We start from the raw sequence: 20380 nt of genomic DNA, 5'->3' as shown, positions 1-20380 counted from the left end.
TGGCAACTCGGCACCGTGAAAATCTACCGCCAATCATTAGCGGACCGGAGTTCTGCTGTGGCGACCCCTAACCGGAAAAAGCCGAAAGACAACAACAGCATAGGATTTTGGGGTCTTTGTGTCAGTCTGTGTGTCTGAATGTACAGACCCTCCCATGAGCTCCATACCCAAGAAAGCAGTGGAGAGCAATAGAGTAGTCCTGTTTGCTCTCTCTAGAAATAGACAAAGATCTAGAAAGATAGGGTCCTGTCCTAGTAACAGCAGAAGAGCCATATTAAAGATGCTGCAAGCCAGTAATTAAGGAGGCTGGGATGTTGGCTGTCTATCTATCAAACCTTTTCTGTATCTGCTGAAAGGGCCTAGGCCAGGGCTGTTGACCTGTCAAGCCAGTGAGCCAGCTGGTATATATTATGTCTATATTATTCCATACTACTGTCTCTTAAGACCAGTCTAATTGGTGAGAATGAGACGCTTAGTGGCACAAGGCACACTCAACTTTTTTTTTTAATACAGCTAAGTTTGTAATGATATTATTCTTAACCATTGATGGATCTTTCAAGACGAGTATAAGAAGTTGAGTTTTGTGTTTTTACTCCTTTACAAGTTGGAGGGTATTTTAAGAAGCATCTGCTTACATGGCTGTGCACTGAGCCGCAGGGTGAGACTGTTGAGCATACCTTCTGTAGAAAGATCAAAACGGGGGGGCTATAAGTTTTGATGGAAAGCTGTTTTTTAAACGATTCAGTGGATGAACCTCCATATGAGAGATAATCCAAGTTGCTTTTAGGGAGTGGATATTAGGCCAAGTACCCCATTGCCTTACAAGCCCAAGTCTAGACTGGTGCGAAATGGGAGCAGCGAAGGCGAATGAGTGCCTCCGAGTAGCTGACGTTGCTGGGTTGGATCGCTTGTCTGTGATATCCCACAAGTTGAAGTCTATGGACCAAAGATGACTTAAGATCCAGCACTATGGGAAGTACATAACTTCCTTTTTTAAGACTGCCTAGTGTACAGAGAAGAGCCCATCATGAGACCAGCTGTAGAATCACAATTTATGGGAATATGGGACAGTAACATTTTGTGAGTTTGTGTAAGAATGACATCTGTGAGAGTAACGAAACCAGTGGTAAACAAAATTTGTTCCTATCCTAACCTGCAAGAAGCAGCTGGCCAAATGCACAGCAGCTCTAAAAAAAAAAAAAAAAAGAGTGCATCTCCTTTGTGTATCAAAAAAATAATTTGTGTCTTTCGGCTTTTCCCAGTTAGGGGTCGCCACAGCGGAACTCTGGTCCGCTAATGATTGGCAGTAGAGTTTTACGTGCTGGCTTGCCGGGCCTAACGCACAACCTTCAACGAAGCAACGCCCGTTTACACATGTCGCCACGCAGAAGACGCTCTGAGGATCGAACGGACAACGTCTAACTGTGAGGCGACAATGCTACCGCAGCACCACCACCGCAGTTGTATCAAAAAAATAATACAATGCATTTATTGTGTATACGCATAGGTTAAGCAGGCAAGGAGTCCAATTCCAGATTTTCATCGAATAGAGACTTCTTTGCTTTAAGTTTTGGAGAAACCAATTGCTCTCTGGTCATTCTACCATTCTTTACTGTGTGGGAAGATCAGTCCACGTCACCTGGGAGATTGACAAGACCCATATCCGTACAGGGACTGCATCCTCGTATGGAGAAAGTATGTGGACTTTCTGAAAGTGAGAGCCTTAAATGTGCTGGATACAAAAGTGGTGCATCTTAATTCCTGAAGTAAAGGCAGTCAGTTTTCTTTTTTGCCATTATCTGCTTAGAGTAATCTATTTATCTGTTTTATTTATGTAATATAATTTTACCAGGGTAGTGCCCTGATCAGTATTGTCCAAAGGCAGATAGGGTTAGTTGTACAGGAAAACTGTGTATGAACAGTCTAGTAAACAGAGTGTAATGAATATTGTTTCTAAAAGTGGGTAAACCTTCAGTAATTCTATGAAAAGAGAAGGGAAAAGGAGATGGTTATCGTGTGTTCCATGGTATGTCGTGAGAGAGCTGAAACGAGCATTAGCTTAGATGAAGAAGTATTTACTGAGATGCATTTTGAATTTTTATTAAGTGTTGATTTTTCTTTAGGTCAAAGGGGAGAGTTGACAGACTAGGTACCTAAGAGGAAAATGCTTGTGCATTGCTTTGGAGTTTAGTTCCAATGATAATGCCAGTTGCTGTGATTTAGTGTCTTAAGTAGCATAATGAGATTTTTCATGGTTTAGCTGCACTGAAAGTAAATGTCTCTAGATGGAGTAGTTTTTTAGTTTGGATCCTAACAGTAGGTTAGAGCTTTGTTTGCAGCCATTTGGCATTTTCTGAGGTGATAGTGATGCTAACAGACGTGAGTTTGCAGTGAATCAGAAGATAGTTTTTGGTATGGTTGGAAGTGTTCTGTTTTTCTTGGAGGTGGATGTAAAAATTATTAGCCTGTGTTCTGGCAGAGAGAGGAGAACTTCTTTTCATAGTTGAACGGAATCCAGCAGCCCAAATATTGAATATCCTTGTGCTGCCAGGAACCCTAAAGGACTTTATGCTGCTGGAAAGATGAGAATTGTACAACTACTGGAAGTGTACTTCAGTTAGGGGAGAATGGGAATGTGTTTTCTAGAAGTTCACGGTACTTAAAAGAAACCAAAAATGCCTCCTAGCTTTCAGTGTAACTAAGAATAAGGTATGGCCACGTATTGACTTGTTCCTGCTGGGCTCTAGGGCTGCATTGGACTTTGATGCTCCCAGAAAAAGAGTGCCACATTCTGCCCTATTGATAGATAGGTAAAAAAATGTATAACCCATAAATAGAAGAATAAGGAACCCCTAGACATAGAGGAGATAAAACTGCATATGCAAGAAAGTAAACTGGAAGGAGGAGGAAATTGCAAATATAGACCATTTTTGCTTTGTACCTCTATATGGAATGGATGGCTGGTATCCCAAATTAGGAGGGAGCTGGAGTTAATGGACCATGGGCAAAAGTTAAAAGTGATACAAAGCAGTTTTGTGTGTTAATTGCATGGGGACTGCACACTATCCATAATAAGTTATGGTGATGGTAAATATTGAGATCCAGGGGGAATAAGTTACTCTATTACTGGCCAAAAATATACCCTACAGGGTGTGTGGGGGTAAGTGACCTATAGGCCCATTTACAAATCAGTTTAGTGTTTGAATCAAGGGTTAGTAGGTATCCATGCCTATAAGGGGTCTATATTACATTCTCAAAAGCCGACATTGTCGAATCTGACATTTTTGACACGAGAACAGCGAAACTGCAGAACATTGAACAAGTAAATGGAAATCTCCGTAAGGGGAGATTTCCGTTTACTTCAATGTAGTGCTGTCTTGGAGTTGGTATATTTAAGTAGCCAGGGGTGTTGGGAGGTGCAGGGGGGTTTGCCCCCCTGGCTACACAGTTTTTTTTTTTTTCTGGTTATTTATTTATTTATTTTCCTGAACATTCGATGTTTTAACAGTTCGATCACTAAAGGTCGACCTTTAGTTATTCGAACTGTTAAATATTCGATGTTCTAATATAGACCCACCTATAAGAACCTTACCATGGCTTTTTATTCAGCACCTTACTTGACCCCCAGTATGCGCAGGTTGTCGTGCCACCCTTATTTTTCGTGACTGCCGACATGATGATTAATAGATTCTAACATGAGATAGCTGGTGCTAGGCCTCATCAAGGCAGTCTGCTAGGCCTTGTGTAGTTGCTTTTCATTTTATGACTCCTGACATGGTGGATATAGTTTTTCAGTTGTTGTTGGATATAGTTTTTCAGTTGTTGCTGGACAAGTACATAGAATGTGGTATATGGAATCTGTTAATTGGGCAATATCTAGTCTTTGAATTGCCACTAGTGGCTGTGGTGAGGATGCCGTGGCAGGCTGTGCCATATCCAGGGTCCCTGTGGTTGCAGGCAAAACCCAACAAATTTTCTTCTTCACTGTTGGCTGTGCTACAGACTTTGGCTTAAATAAGAGTACAGAAACACTTTGTACATTAGTTAGAAACTAATGTAAAGTGCTGTTATGAAATTGACTCTTAGCTATGCAGACATTACAAATATAGAGCAGGAAAATCCTAGGCAGTATATTTTAAAATGCCGGGGTGGGGGTGGGGGGTGTGGTACAGTCCACATGCATTATCTGGAATACAAAGCACACTTTGAAAATGGGCAGCTTTCCTTGAAATATGGCTGCCTCACAAGTATGTAGCAGTGTTGAAACTGAGAAGCTATAACACAGGACAACTTGCAGTTTTTGGAAGACACTGTAAAATGGCCATGTTGCAGATGATGGGGCCCATCAGATGAGGTTAGATTCATTGATTGTTAACGCTGATCTTTCCATGTTATTATGGTGAGATGTTTAGCCCTTTTTAGAATACTAAGTGTCTGGTAATCTTGACAGTGATGAGCTCTGCAAGCTAACTTTTTGTTTTCTTTGGAAGTGGTTCACAGGTACCTAATCCTGTATACAGGAATATATGTTGTTAAATGGATAGTGGACGTGTTCAAGCCTTGGGTTGTGCTTGAACAGGGTCAGTCAAACTTGTACTCTGTATATCTGTAAAATTCTGTTCAAGGAGCAGTGTTGCTGAAAAGTAATGTCTATATGCACACAGAATGTACATCATCCTGGGGGGGGGGGTACAGTGAAGCTTAAATATTAAAAAAGAAAAGATGGTGGATTCATTATATGTATTATAAATATTTATAAGGTTTAGACACACTACCATATGACAGTACAGCTGTGATGAGCATTTCAGAATTTGAAACCATGATTGTGTAGTTTGTAAGTTCAGCATTATGCAGTGTTGTTGTTTGTCTTGCGGCTTTTCCCAGTTAGGGGTCCCCACAGCTGAACTCCAGTCAGCTAATGATTGGCAGTTGTTTTTTATGGTGTCGAGTTGCCAGCCTAACGCCCAACCTGAAGGCACGCCCATTCAACGCATGTCTTTCAAACGCCCACTCGACCGCGGGGAGGACATGCAGAGTCCACACAGAAGGCACTCCCAACCCAAGCCGAGAATCGAAAGGGGAACCTCTTGCTGTGAGGCAGCAACGCTACCGCTGCACCACCGTGGAATGTTCAGCATTATGCAGTGTAACCCTAGTAAATTGGCCAGTTTAATAACCTTGTCTGTGGTTATTTAACTGTTGTCATAGAAGCAGTTGAACTTGTATGCATTCTTCTTGAAGTGGTATTGTCTAATTTGATATAAAACCAGGCATTTTTTTGTATAGGAGTTGTTGGAAAAGGCGATTGACTTAAAGCTAGCCTGTGTTGGGTTGTTGTATGGAGTAGTTCTCTACACAGTGCATTTAGAATTCAGAAGGACAGTGTTGGAATTTTAGCTTGAACAAGTAGGGTCTAGAAAACAGGGTGTCCCATCTATCCTCAGGTAACCAGTGGAACACGCTTGAGCTCTCACAGTGTGTGTATGTGGGCTTGTAAAGTACGTCTGTGCGGCTTTTGGCAGAGTAGTCTAGTAAAAAGAAGGCCATATTCCAGCATGGGTGTAAAATGCATTGTTGGTGCTGACTGTGTGTTTTTTCTTGGGATAGAAGATTTGATGATTTGTAGTGCATCCGCAGCTACAAAAAATGTATTTGCTATCTGTTGTGCAGTTTAAATGATAGGGAGGGATTAAGAATCCTGATAAGCTGAGGTTCATTTCCCATAAACAACACTTGATGGACCCATCAACCTAGGGGCTTTCCACTGGAAATCCACAGAGGGGTTAGTGTTGCCCAGTGAATCTGTGAGTGTTAGGGTAATAGTGTTTTGTTTGTCCATGGGTTGGGGCTGTGTTTCTTGGGAGTTGGAGAGAGCAGCTTCTCCCATAAGGGGGATAAACATGTCATCTTTGGAAGATATGCGGAAGGACAGGAGATCTGTCAGTTATATCTCCTGCATATCAAGCTGAGTATCTCTGCTGGATAGAAGACTTACTGGAGTCTTCAACATATCAGAACAAAAGAGTAGTTGCTGGAGCCATAAACAGTTTGGGTAAAATGTGATTTTATTCATGTGATTTAAGTTTTACTTATTTAAAAGACATATTATGCTGCCTTCACTATTCACCTGAAGAAGCCTAGAGGCAAAAGTGTTTTTAGCACTTGTGTTTTATTGCTTTCTCTGTGGATTCTACATTATTAAAGACAGTTTTACCAAAACAAACTCTGCTTGGGTCCTTTTAATCAGAAGGAAGTACACATGAAGAGTGGAACAGAGATAAAAGTGGACAGGTTTTTGCAGTATCTTTGCTGTGGGGCATGATTGCATATTGTTGACTTGGTTAGGTGGGTAGGAGCAACAGTTGCAGAGTTTGTAACTGTTACTCTCCCAGTACAAGACTGTGCATGAACAAGCCAAATAATGTAATTTGCTTTGTGATACAGGAAGGCACGATCTGAATTTAGCTGTAGACCACTTACTGAAAGTGAGACGTCCTTTGACCTTCAAGCATTTTTCCAAAGGCAGTGTTTTGCTGACAGGCTTGAGATGAAAAGGAGACTTTGTAGTTGATCACACCGAGTGACAGTAGCTTAAGGGAGGTGCTGCACAGCTGGAAGTTTTACAGAGATGCACAGTAATTTTATGCAACATCTTTGTCCTCAACAGACTTGAGCTGAAAGGCCTGGAAAAGGTGTTTGTTTCACTGGTTGTCCATCCCATTATGGACTTAATGCAAATCCATGTAGTCTGTAATGCACTAGAGTTTGTGATTAAACTCCTGCAAACCAGTTCAGTGCATGCAGTAGTTCACAGGACTCTGCATTTATGAGCAGATGGTTGCAAATGTTTATTTGTAGGTCCTCCATGCCTTATCCCCAGAGTCCAGAGCTCCTGTGTTATTCAGGATGGGGTCTGGAGTTTCCCATAGTTATTCGATTACCCAGGGTTGTATCCATCAGCTTCATCTAGTTTAGGAAGGAAAAGCACGAGCGCCCAATTAGCCAGTTGCAGGAAATGCCAAAACTTTGACTAGGAGATATGAGGAACTTTTCTTTAGCTTAAGAGTATGCTTTGTTTTTTTACATACTGGTGAATTGCAGTTAAGAGTTTAATATGGTGCCAGTAGGTTTTCTGGGAATTTTGTTAGAACCTAGTTAAGTGCATTAGTGAAATGTGTCTCAGACGAGTGCAATCTGTGGAATGGTCTATGAAAGATTTTGCCATACCGTGTATTGATACATTTTATTAGTGTCCTTTGGCTGGGATTTCAGTTTATATATGTTGATGACCATTCCGTCTTAGGCTTCAGCTGCAGACATAACCTGCTCTGTAATAAATAGTAAACCAAAGTATTGTGGGAGCTTGCTGGTGAGGGGGCATGACTGTAAACAGCCAAAGTTTGCTTTACCATCCTTTTGGGGGGATTATGGAAAGGCCCTGCTGCAAGAACACCACCTATCTGAAGACTGAAGGTAGCAGCACCTTGTTGGTGAAAAAGCATGCTGGCCTGCTAGGAAATGCTTGCACTGTAGACATTCCACTTGAGGTGAAAATGTACACCCACGTTAGGGGTGTGTAGCTAGAGAACAAAAAAACCTTATGACAAGGTGAAGACTATTCTGCCCTCTCAGCTTTCACCCCCTTCCCCATTGTTGCCTTCAGGAGGTGAGGTGGAGGTTTAAATTTAGTGCGTCTGCAGTGGACCTAACAGGACATGTGATCATAGCTTAAGCTCATAAAATGATTGAGTAAAGTGTTGGACCTCTGCCCATTTCCTTGTATAGCCTAAAGGCTTTTTGCATAAAAACATGAATTATGAACTGGCCCTGGCCACCTGCTCCAAAAAAGTTGTAGTTCATAATGTCTGACTGTTTAGCATCTGGACCCAAATCACTGAGTATCCCTTATTCAACCATATTCAGTTTGTAGTAGTGCACCTAGTCCCTAGACTCCATGCGTACCATTCTGGCATACGTTTGATACAGTGCTTTGTATTTGCTGATTTAGCTGTCTTAAGCATAACTACCACATATGTCCTGTGGTCCATATTTGCAGTTGATTTTTTTGTGCTCTGTCACTATTGCTACTAGTGCACATTTTGAAAACTGTAGATCTTTCATCTCTTGCAACTTGTGAAAATTCCTCTATGAAAACCACCCATTAATTTCTATCCATATTTTATAAAATTTGTTCATACAACGGCTTTATTCCTAGAGTTTTCCTTCAGATAGTTGCTAGCTCAAGTGTTGTATTGGGTCCATATATTTTCCTGGAAAAGTATGTTGATACAGTCAATCCCTTGATAATTACTAAATTTCCTATTTTCAGGTTGAGTCACTCACCTCTAACATCTATATTTTGTCTGTCTTATTGTACTTGCTGCCCTTCTTGTATTACCGTGTTGAAGCCATTGGTGGATTTAATATGGTTTAGGTTCTTGTTGCCTGAAGGTCTCCTAAATTTTGCTCAAGCATGGGATTGGGATCCTCACCCCCTCCTTTTCTAATTATTGGCAGGATGAAGTTAATCTGCCTTTTTTTCTCCTGAGTATGGCTTTGCATCCATTGTCAGTTTTACATTATGTAGTGTATTTGCCTTATCCATTCCGATTATCCAACCTCTGTTATGCCTATGTAGTCCATTACTCCATGTTTAACTGTAATTTTGAGAGATGAAACTGAAATCATTTAATATCCAACAGCATACCTTTTTGCCTCTCTACTTCTAATCCGCTTCAGAGGGCATGATCAGTCCTATTCTACCACCCAGTCCTGCAAATAGCCCATAGACTTAATTACAAACCTCTGGCATTCTACAGTGAAAATGATGTGTACATTCCTTTCTTAAGTGAAAATGATGTGTACATTTCCTTTCTTCAGTGAAAATGATGTGTACATTTCCTTTCTTCAGTGAAAATGATGTGTACATTTCCTTTCTTCAGTGAAAATGATGTGTACATTTCCTTTCTTCAGTGAAAATGATGTGTACATTTCCTTTCTTCAGTATTTGCCCTCAGAATCTTGACCCTTCATTACCTTGTTTTCTTGCATACCTGTTTACCCTACCAAGATTACAGGGATATGTCATCTGGGGTCTACATCACTTCCGAGAGAGAACTATTCATCAGACACCTTTTTGTCAAACTCTTTTGTTGAAGCCTCAATCTGTTGAACAAATTTTTTCCCGGGGGGAAAAAAGCTTGGCCAACTAAACAAGCATCACAAAATTCACAAACCACCCAGGTGGGGGGCTGTGCCCCCCCCCCAACTAAATATACCAACTCCAAGATCGCACTACAGTGGGGAAAAGGGCAAATTCCTGATGATGGCTAAGCATCTTCCCCGTAGGAAAAATTTGCTTAAATGAACATTCAGATTGACTTTGACAAAGAGATTGACAAAAAAGTTTTTTTTTTTTTTTTTGACAAGTGAAGCAGAGCTGTCATCTGAAGTGATTTGTATTTCTGGTTGGTCATTTTTCTTCAGCTGCCTTGGAGCTGTACTTTTTGATGGTACGTCTACTACTAAAACAAGTAAATCTGCTTCATAAGTTTGTTTGCATAACAGCAGACCTGGGTTATTTGTTTTTCCTTCTACCCTGCACAATATTTCTAAGTTTCATGTCTTACACCCTTCTCATAATGAACACTGTGCTTACTAATGATTTCTTTAAATTTCTACATCAGGAGACAAACGAGTCTCTTGTATAAATGTATTCACTGTTAATAGTTTTACATTGTATGGTATTTGAAAGACTACTACCCATTAGTGCTGAGTAATGGTAGTCTTAATCTTTTTACTCAGCATCTCATCATTGAAAAGTGGATTTTCTGTACTGGTCTGTTCTTCTTTAACAAAACTAGAACAAAACCTGTGTGTACTTAAGCATCCTGCTGCTGCTGCTAATAATTATCCCACTAGTCGTACCTTCCTTACTGTCATAATACTCACACACACTTGTGCAATCAGCGTGTTGTACATTTTTTATTTTTTATATTTTTCCCCTAACAGAGTTGTTTTTCAGTTGAATTGTACAGGTTATAGGTCACATTAAAGGTGGGAAAAGTTTTGAAATGATGTATTGTGGTCTCGTATCACAAAAACCTGGCATTTTAACAGGGGTCTGTACACTTTTTATATCCACTGTATATGTAACAATATATTAAGTGTATTCTGGTGTCTTGCACTTCATGCTTGACTGTTCTGTTTTTGGGTCCTAATCTCATCCTTTTCTGCAATATAGTAGTAGAACGTCGTCCCTCTTATATTTAATATTTTAGGGGATGGAGAAAGGATGAAGGAGAGGGAACTTTACAACTGATTACAATTAATAACCTGATCCATGGAATCGATATAGATAGCAAAGTTGTCAGGATATTCTGAAAGTACTTGCGTTCAGCGAAATCTATCCAGATTGATGTGTTTAGAAAAATGGAGCATGTTGGTAGGGGATGTGATTCGCAAAGCCTGGAGACAATCACCAAAAAGCTGTTGCTGTCACTACAGGCAAGTTTGCAAGGGTATGAGAAGATTAGACACATGGACAAGTGATGGTGAAACTGCCTGTGGAAAAAGGGAAAAGTGTTCAGTAAGGAATATAAAAGACTGATCCAAGGAGGTCTGATGTCTGCTGTATAGAAGCTGTTTGGCTTAGTTGACAGTGGTGGCGTTTGTTGGGCAGGAGTTAATAAGCTAAATGTATTTTGTAATTTTCAAGAAAGGACTCCACCCCCTGAGGCTGCATCTGTGAGGGAGGTATTATTCAGATATTACCTTTTTTTCCAGTTGCTGCTTAACCTTCGTGGGTCAAGAAATTTGAAATAATCCAGAGTCCAAGAAGTATTTTTTTTCTCCAATATTTCTATGTGCTGTTTTTTAATGTGCGATCCGGGCATATTCCTACATATTGGAATGTAATAGGGGCCTGAATAGAACTGCCTGAAATTGATTTGGATCTTCAATTTTTTATAAGTAAGAGCTAACTTTGTTGGTCCTGGCCAGTACTACTTACTTGTTAGTGTTTAATCAAGAGTAAGATGTCTTTGATTTACTGGTAGTAGGTCAGTCAAGGCCTTATCAGCATTGTACTTGATGTAAGGATGGGAAATGAGATGCAGTTTGTATTTAAAGGGTGAAAAAAAAAGTAGTACAGCGGGTCGACTTGGAACTCCTTTTAAACTAAGGAGGCCTGGTACAAAAGTTTTAATGTGAAGTTTTTAAACCAGCCTTCTACTTTTCTCCCTAATGGCCTTTTTCCTGGGAGAGATCCAAGGTTAAATTTGGGTTTCAATGGGGAATTTGTAGAGGAGTAGGCAATGGGGTGCTAACATTGAAGCCAGAACTACAAAGCTTAATTACCCAAGGCCAGACTGCCTAATAAACAACGCAAGATGTTTAACAAGTAGAGCTCACTGGACCTTGCATGATTACCAGAATCTTGAAAAATTATTAATTGAAAAGAGACTGGGAAGTGAGGTAGAACATTACACCAAAGAACAATGGCAAAAGAGATGTCGGATCCCCAGATTTGTTATAAAATTTAGGTGATTTAGACTTTGTATGGAAGTGTTTGCACAAAGTTTCCCCAAGCAGATAGTGGCTCCTTGAGGTGTAAAATAAGCATAAAGGATGATTGGGAATACATGTTTTGTTCTGTGTAGCATGGAGGAGGACTTGCAAGGTATGTCAAACTGACAAATTTTAACTCTGGGAATATTTTTGTTTTCTTTGGGAATCTGTGATGGTGGTAGCTTAAAAAATGGAGGTCTGAAAATGTGGAGTTGAATACAAAATTACATTAAAAGGAGAACAGCTGAGTTGGAAATGGTAGAGGAAGTGCAAGGCGTGTGAAAGAAATGAGAGGAGGATGTCAGCTGGAAGTCGCATGTTGTTGGCTAGAGAAACAGTGTCATGGGCAGGATGAAAATTAAATATGGAGAAAGATTTTGATCATTGAAAGGTTCATGAAATGTGAAAGAATGCTTCTACCTGTTGTAGCACAAAAGCTAATCTTGGAGAATGTGATTACTGTGTGAATGTCATCCCTAGCATTAAACCGAGACCAGATATAGAATTAAGATTTGAAATTTTTTTCCTGTGTAAAATCAAATTGGTAACTGGTCAGGAGTTGGTGCACCACGCATGGGATATTGCATATTGGATATAGTGTTTTGTTGAATTACTAATGAATGATCTGAAATTGTTCTTTTTGTTTGATCTTCAACCTGTGGGAATACTGATCCTGTATGGGTCTGACTCAGCAGGGTTTTCCAGCATCGGATCTAAGCTCCAAGCTCCTTCCCTACCCATAATACCCCTGTCTCCCTCCTACCCTTGGATCTCATTTGCCACATGTTCAGTCAGCATTGTGGGATGTTGGCTCAGAGTTCTTGGTAAGTGTAGGTGTGTGTCTTTTTTTTTGGGTCTTCTTTCTTCATTTTTCACCTTTACTAGTTTTCTCAAGTTTACCCTACCCGTTCCTTGCACTCAGGTGTCAGTTCTTGAATACAAAAAAAGTCTTTCCTATTTCTTCTTTGTGTGTGTGTGTGTGTGTGTGTGTGTGTGTGTGTGTGTGTGTGTGTGTGTGTGTGTGTGTGGTTTCCATTTGCTATGGCCTAGACCCCCAAGCCAGGCTTTCAGAAATGCACTGTGTGGCCATAAGCTCCCCCCTTCTGATGGCCACATTCTGTATGTGGTCTGTCTGGGAATACCATACATGGACTCCTCCTGTTCGATCTGCATGGGCTTCAACCCCCACGCATTGATTGACAGGAGGAACAAACTTATCTTCCGAGGCCTCTACTTCTTCCCCCACCCTGATCTCTGGGACTCGACCTCCTGTCAAGAAGGCCGGGGATGGGGGAGAAGCACTGTCACAAAGAGTGGGATAGGCCCAGTAAGTGGTTTGATTCTGATGCCTTATGAGTGGTCTCTGAATCCTTCAGAAGCGGAATAGATCTTTCTACAGTGGGGTTGGCCTTGCTGCGATCTCTTCGCCTCTCCTTCCAATGCGAAGTGCAATGAGTTTTTCGCTCTGAGCCCCCTTCTGGGGGGGTCCTCCAGAGATGCTCTAGTTCATCCTTGGTCTTCTGTATGCTTATCCTACACTCCCTCTGATCGCAAAATTCATTCAGAAAGCTCGACGACTGGGAAGCTTAGTGATCCTCATTGCTCCCTTCTGGCCTTGCCAAACTTGGTTCCCCTCTCTGTGGTCTCATGCAGTGTGTCCTCCTAGGACATTAGATTCTGTTCCGAATCTGATCTCGCATCCCTCAGGGATCCCACACCCGAATCTAGTCAGTCTGAAGCTCACAGCTTGGCTACTCCAGTTCCAGTGATAGCTAGGACTCTCCCAGGCTGTCTTCACTGTTAAGAAGATTTTGGCAGCAGCTCACAAATCTTCCACTAGGAAGGTTTATTCCAGTAAGTGGAAATATTTCTTGATATGGGCTTCTCAGCATGATTTGGACCCCTTCATTGCTCTAGTCCCCACCATTTTGGAGTTTCTGACAGATATTTTTCATCAGGGTGCCTGCTTTTCTACTGCAAAGGTACAGTTATCAGCTATCTCCAGTTTCCATTTAGGAGACGATTCGACTTCCTTAGCGTCTTCCAAGCTTTGTAAAGCCTTTCTGAAAGGTACCTTTTTACTTGGGCATCAAGTTAAGGACCCTACACCTCCTTGGGATCTGACTCTAGTCCAAACCTTGTTTTTTTCACCCTTTGAACCAGCAGCTACAGTGGATTTGCAATTCCTATCTTGGAAGACAGCTTTTCTGGTCTCCATTACTTCGGCTAAAAGGATATCTGAGATTCAGGCCTCATCTTTCAAGCCCCCTTATATGGTGTTTATAAAGACAGGGTTTCCTTACAGACAAACCCTTCATTTCTTCCGAAAGTGACTTTAGAATCTAACATTAACCAGGCCATCAATCTCCCTGTTTTCTTTCCAAACTTCCAGAATAAGGGAGAGTATAAATTGTATTTGCTTGATATTTATAGGCAGCTACACTTCTGTTTGCATAGAACAAAGTTCTTTTGCAAGTCTGATCAGATTTTTGTTTCCTTTTCAAAGTTTTTCTTAGGAAAACCTGTTTCTAAGGTAACTATTGCTTGTTGGATCTCTCGGTGCATAGCTTTGGCCTATAAAGCCAAAGGATTATCTCTGCCAGGTCATGTCCGTGCATATTCTACCGGGTCTGCGTCTACTTCCACTGCCTTTTGGTCTAGGGTTTCTTTGGATGACATTTGCTCTGGCGTAGTCACATATGTTTATTTTGCACTGTAAGTTGGCTCTCCTGTCCAGAGGCAAGTCAATCTTTTGGCTCTGCCTTGCTCTGGAATATTCTTCCATGAGGACCTCCAGGGTCTTTTGGTAGCTGTGAGCTTTGTCCCACAGGTTGACAATCAAATGAAAACAACTTCAGATAAAAAAATGATGTACTCACCTTAACATTCCATCTAAGTTGTTGCTCTTCATTTGCCTTCAATTGGCCCTCCCTCCTTCCCCCTGAATTGTGTGGGTTGTGTTGTAGACTGGATCGAAGAGGCATAAGCCCTACTCTGGTGAATCTTTGTCTTACTTATGGTGCTTTTGGGTGCCAATGCCAGAGTGTTATGCACGTGGCTAGGATGGGATGCTACTGTTTGCAACAAACTCTATCTTGAGGGTAGGAGGGAGATGGGGACATTATGGGTATGGGAGGAACTTGGATCCAGTGCTGGAAAATGTGGCTGAGTCTGAGCTATACCAGATCCGTATTTCCACAGGTTGAAGACGAATGAAAATAAACTACTACAGGTGGAACGTTATGGTGAGTGTGTTTTTTTACTTCTGCAATTTGATTTTCAGAATTTTGAATTGTCAGGTTTGTATCGTTATTCTAATTTTGAAAGTATGAGGAATGTTTTGTCTGTAGTTTCTTCTGAGGAAAATCTGCTTTGAATTTAGTTTCTTCCATTGTTTACTGTGTGCATTTATGATTCATTTGATACTTTTTTCCAGTACTGTGGCCAATAATTCTGCTTTGAAAAAGTTTACTTGTCTGTTTTCAGAAGCTACCAGATGTGGAAAATGAGATTTTAAATTCTCCTTTTGATGGAGATTGATTGCTTTTTTGTTCCTGTGCTGTAGAGGTTATCAAAATGTATGATGAAAAGGGTAAGTTGATTTTGGAATATCTTAAGATTTTCAGCCCTCCTTTTCCAAATTTTCTGATGGATTCTCTAACCTGTCATCCAGTCTCAACAAAATGTGGGTGAAACATTTAAGAAGTGGCAGGGGATTCCAAAGAGAACTTGGGGAACCCCCCCCCCCAACCAAGGACAGTCCAAGTCAGAGTGACTTATTATTTAGGGACCTTTTCTGCCTGCTTCCACCCTGATGGTCCCTTTTCCCTTTCCGAAAGTTTACATCTAAATTCAACTTATTTATTTGGCAACAGATACATTTCAGACAAATGGGTTCTGTAGCACATTCATCAACGTTGCAGGTGGCAGTGGGAGAAAATTCCTCCTTTCCAGGGAGTTAATTGTTCATCCATCAGACCAAACTTCTTATTTCTCATTGTCCTTCAACATATGCTGTACTTCTCGGGTTGTGAGAGGTTTTTATTAAAGGATGTTTATTTTGTGCCAAAGAAAGAAAATATTTGGAGGCCAGTTCTGGATCTTTCTTTCCGAAACTAGTTTGTTTGTGATGTTGCTCAAGCTCAAAATGATGTCACTTCACGTTACCTTTTCCTCATTCATATGTTCTGGTAACGCTGGGTTTACAATATGCTCATTACAGTCTTATTCATCCAGATTTCAGGTGTTTCTTAAAGGAACACTCCACCTTGTCATACAGTTTAACTCGATCGTTAGGTTTCTTTTCTCCCTACTATATGGTTCCAGCATAGTCTAGGTACCAGAAACCTGCTTGTACTTTTGTAAAACTTTTATTTCCTTGCATTGGAATCAAAGGAAGGGAAAGCCCACCTACTTTTTTTTTTTAAACTCAACTTCTCACATACTTTGCAGAGAAATTTGTCTCTACCTGCATGACATGTCATAGACACAGTTAAATCTGTAGTTTCCCGTCGGGTACTGCTGTCAATCTTAGATTGGTAATTAATTCTGCTAATATCAGGAACACAGCAGTTAAGAAAAGGAAATCAGAAGTACTTAACTGTGTTTAAATGCATACACACATGCTTTTGTACACATGTACTTTATATTTATTTATTTATTTTATTTTACATTTGTTAACCGGGAAAGTCCAACTGGATACATATCCATTTTCAACGGAGGCCCGGGGAGAAAAACTCCATGTTTAAAATTTAGTCACTCTTAAAATGCAGGTTACGGAGATATTTAGAAAATTAACAAAAATCAAAGATTAAATTCAAATTGGGTTACATAACAAAGACAAAGTTCAAATTAAAGTTACATTTAGATAGGAGAAAGACAAAAACATTGTTGGTGATTAAATAAATATACAGGGAAAACAGGGAAAACAAACCTTATGAGAAGTGTGCATATAAGAAAGAGGATTTTCAATTAGAAAGAAAGGATGAATGAATAAGGGAAGGTAGGCTAGGTAAGAAGCAGATTAGATAGCATGGGCTGAAAAGTAGTTTATATTCCAGATATTGGAAATTAGAGACATATAAAAAATTAAAAATATCTAGAACGAGGGTGTGGGAAGAATAAGGGTGCTCACATTTGAGAGCTAAGTTTGGTTTAATAGTTTCTTGGTATATTTTGGGTTAGTGTGGGTTTAGATATGTGCATGACTATTTTTTGTTTTAACTCTGTCTGATAATTGTATGGGTTAGTCATGGACATAGCCAGTCATTGTGCATGTGTGTCTTTAGAGATATTTTGAATTTGAGGCAAGGAGCATTTAGTGGTTAGTTCAGCAGGAAGGGAGTTCCATTTTTTTTCCAGCAGAGTTGGAGAATAAGGAATCTCCTGCTGAGTTGTTGGCTTTGGTCGTTTGTACTAGCATTCTGCTGGATGAGCGGAGGGACGCTAGGTTGCTATAGGGGGTAATAATATTAAACAGACTAGGGGTACTGGTAGGTTGGTAGAGGATTTTATGAATGACTACGAGTTAGTTACAGTATATTTGATTCGGTAGTTCTAGCCAGCCTAATTTGTGAAGATTATGACAGTGGTGGGTTCTGTATGCTGAGCCTGTGGCAAATCTTGCTATATTGTTGTAGCAGCTAGTGATTTTGTTGAGGTTTGATTTAGACAGATTAGTGAGGATGGGTGATGCATAGAGAAGGGATGATAGAAGATGTGTACAAGCTATGGCTGTTCTGGCAGCCGGGGTTAGAAATTTCTTAATCCTATACATGGAGCCTATTTTTTTGTTTACTGTTTTTATGGTTTTGTCCATATGGGCATCATAGTTTAGATTGTTATCGATGATTATACCTAGTAGTTTAGTGCAAGGTTCAGAAGAGATTATGGTGCCATTTTTGAAGAGACTGTAAATATTGGTGGTGTTAGCCTACGGGTGGGGGAGAAAAGTAGTAGTTTGGTTTTGTTTGGGTTCAATAAGAGATGACTATTATTAAGCCAGTTCTCTGCTTTGTTGAAGGTGGTTTGGGATAGGGATTGTAATTCTGTGGGATTTGCGGCAGAGCAGATTAGCGTAGAGTCATCTGCGTATTGTATAGAAGTTGCATGTGGGATAACTTTGGGCAGGTCATTGATGAATATAGAGAAAAGGAGGGGACCCAGAATAGAACCTTGGGGTACTCCAGGGGTGACAGGTAAAAGGAGGGATAGATGATCTTTCCACAAGACAGCTTGTACAGCTATACATACACATATACAGAAACACATGCATACACACTGTGTGTGTGTGTGTGTGTGTGTGTGTGTGTGTGTGTGTGTGTGTGTGTGTGTGTGTGTACAATGAATTTATAATAAACGTAGTATAGTTAAACATTATTAATGTAGACATTCTAGTAAATGTTGCTCAATGATTTACTTGGTCATACATTAGCTCTGGTGTTCCACATACAATCTTGGACAATGTCTTTCTGTCAGTGTTTTTTATTTATATTAATAAGTACATTTAATAACTGATGTGAACCAGTTCACTTTCCTGGTTACCAAAGTATAAATAAATATGAAATAGAAAAAAGGAGGGGGAACATGACAGAAATAACTGAACTAGTAAAGCACATTTTAAGTCTGCATCATTCACGAGAGAGAAAAATCCTCCCACTGAAGGCATTGGGAAGTAGCAGACAAACTAAGTTTAGAGTCCTACTACTTGTCACTTGTAAATGTACAGCAAGGAATCATTTACTGCAGTGAGTTTTCACACCTCAGCAGGAGAGTATGGGGGAGGGCTTATCAAGTTTGTTAGGACTACAAAAGACTCCTCTTACAAAAAACTGTTTTTTATCTGCTTTCTTTTGCTGCAAGTAGCTAACAGCTATTTATAGCATAGAACAAGCTCTGTCAGATAGATAAATGAGGCAGTCAGGTAAACAGAGAAGCAGCTCTTTTACAGAAGGTGTGTTTAGAAGATGGTGCTTCACAGTCCAGCCATTATATTTTAATGGCTTGAGAAAACAGCACCACTTCCTTATGTCTGACATGAGTCCTATAAAGAGGACTTGAAATGTATTCTGGGAAGAAGGAAAGGAAGCAAGAAAATAAGATCACGTTACCAGGATAGGTCTCATCATCCGCCATTTTGAGAGAAACACATTAAAATTGTGATTTTTGAGGCATTAAAATGACTCAAAAAGAGATGCACTGAAAAAAAATGTTTTTTGAGTTCTAAAGTGGAGTTTTCCTTTAACCTGTTAATTGTTGAGCTTCCTCTACCTCTAACCTTGGCAAATTAAGTTGTCCATAAATATTTTCCTTAGTGCTTTTTCTTGATTTTCCACATTTCTCTGCATTATACATCTTTTCATAAGATTTATGGAGTGTCTCTTAATTACCTCTACAGGATCTCTGCTTGTTTTTCTGCTTATAGGCCCTTTCTACTTTCTGCTGCCCAAGTCAATGGGATAAAAGTTTTTGTGCTTTGGGAGTTATCAAAAAACAGTTGCTTAACAGCAGTCTTTCTAAACTCGTGCATATTATCCAGGTGCTCCCTTATTTTCTCTTTATCACTTTGAAGTTACTTCTCCTCTTGTTCTGTGAGATTCCCCTTATTTTGTATAATTTAACATTTGTTAGCTCCTCTAAATAATTGTTACTACTTAACCCTATTTCTTTTATTCCTGTTCTATTTTTAAACGTCGCCTTCATTTTATCCCACTGTCTATAACTTCAGAAAATCTTTGTCTTCCCTAATAACCCACAAATTTCCACTACTTTATACTTTTTGCTGTCTGCTCTTGTTTTGTTTTTATTCCCCTCCCAGATGTGAAAAAGAACTTGCCTGCTTTCAGAAAACATTAACTTGTAGCCTTTAAAGAAACCAGTGTTCTGGTTTCTTATTGACTCACGATTAGCTTGTCTCCAAAAATGTAGCCCTCAGATGCAGGTTTCTAAAGTCATGCTGAGCATTTATTACCAAAAGACATTTACATTCTAAGTTCTCTTATTTGTTTCTAGTTAAAAGTTTGCGATTTAGATAAGCCAGTGTTCTTAATCCAGACATCCACCTGTACAAAAGTAAAAGAAAATGTTTCAGCTCTACATATATTATGAATTTTGTACTTTTTCACCCCATCCCCCACATTAACAACTGAAGATTTCAGCCTATTAAACGTGCTTTGTCCAGCCTTTTTCTCTCTACATTGTAATGCCTACATTTCTTAGTATTAAAAAAGGCAAAAGATTACTTTAGTACGTTTATCACACAACAGTATCTGAAAATGCTTTACAATATAACATACTTGCATCAGGAAAAGTTTCATAGAAATATTAACATAAATTGTTACCTTTCTCCTTCCTCTTCCCTTTTCCCTTAGTGTACTTCCAAACGCTAATGACATGAAGTGGGGCAAAAGCCTTTCATTCCCCAGAAGTGTAACAAAGTCAACAAAAGTCCATCCTTTACACTATTTCTTGTACAGTTGTATTTCATAAATGTGATTGATACCTTTAATCTCACATTTATTCATTAATTCCCATATTGCTGGTCATTGTCTTGTTCATCTGCAGATCCCAAGTCCAGACTCCGGTTCAATTCTAAGGTACTTCTGATTCTTCTAGTCCACTCTCTGTCTCTTAAGCATTTTCCATTTACCACTGGAAATTGTTTCACTGGCAAAGTTTGTGAGCTTTATTATTGGAAGAATGAGAGGCAAGAGTCCCCTTCTGCTTGATGGCTCACTTTTTTGTTGAACAAACTTGTATTTCCTCCTTAGCCTGTTTTGCATCAAAAAATTATCTGATCTTCCAGGAAAATATA

The sequence above is a fragment of the Protopterus annectens genome, chromosome 1.part0 (genome assembly GCF_019279795.1).
Source record: "Protopterus annectens isolate FY-2018-M chromosome 1.part0, PAN1.0, whole genome shotgun sequence".
NCBI classification, from domain to species: Eukaryota; Metazoa; Chordata; order Ceratodontiformes; family Protopteridae; genus Protopterus; species Protopterus annectens.
The sequence above is the reverse complement of the archived record's forward strand: the minus strand, read 5'-3'. Positions refer to the sequence as shown.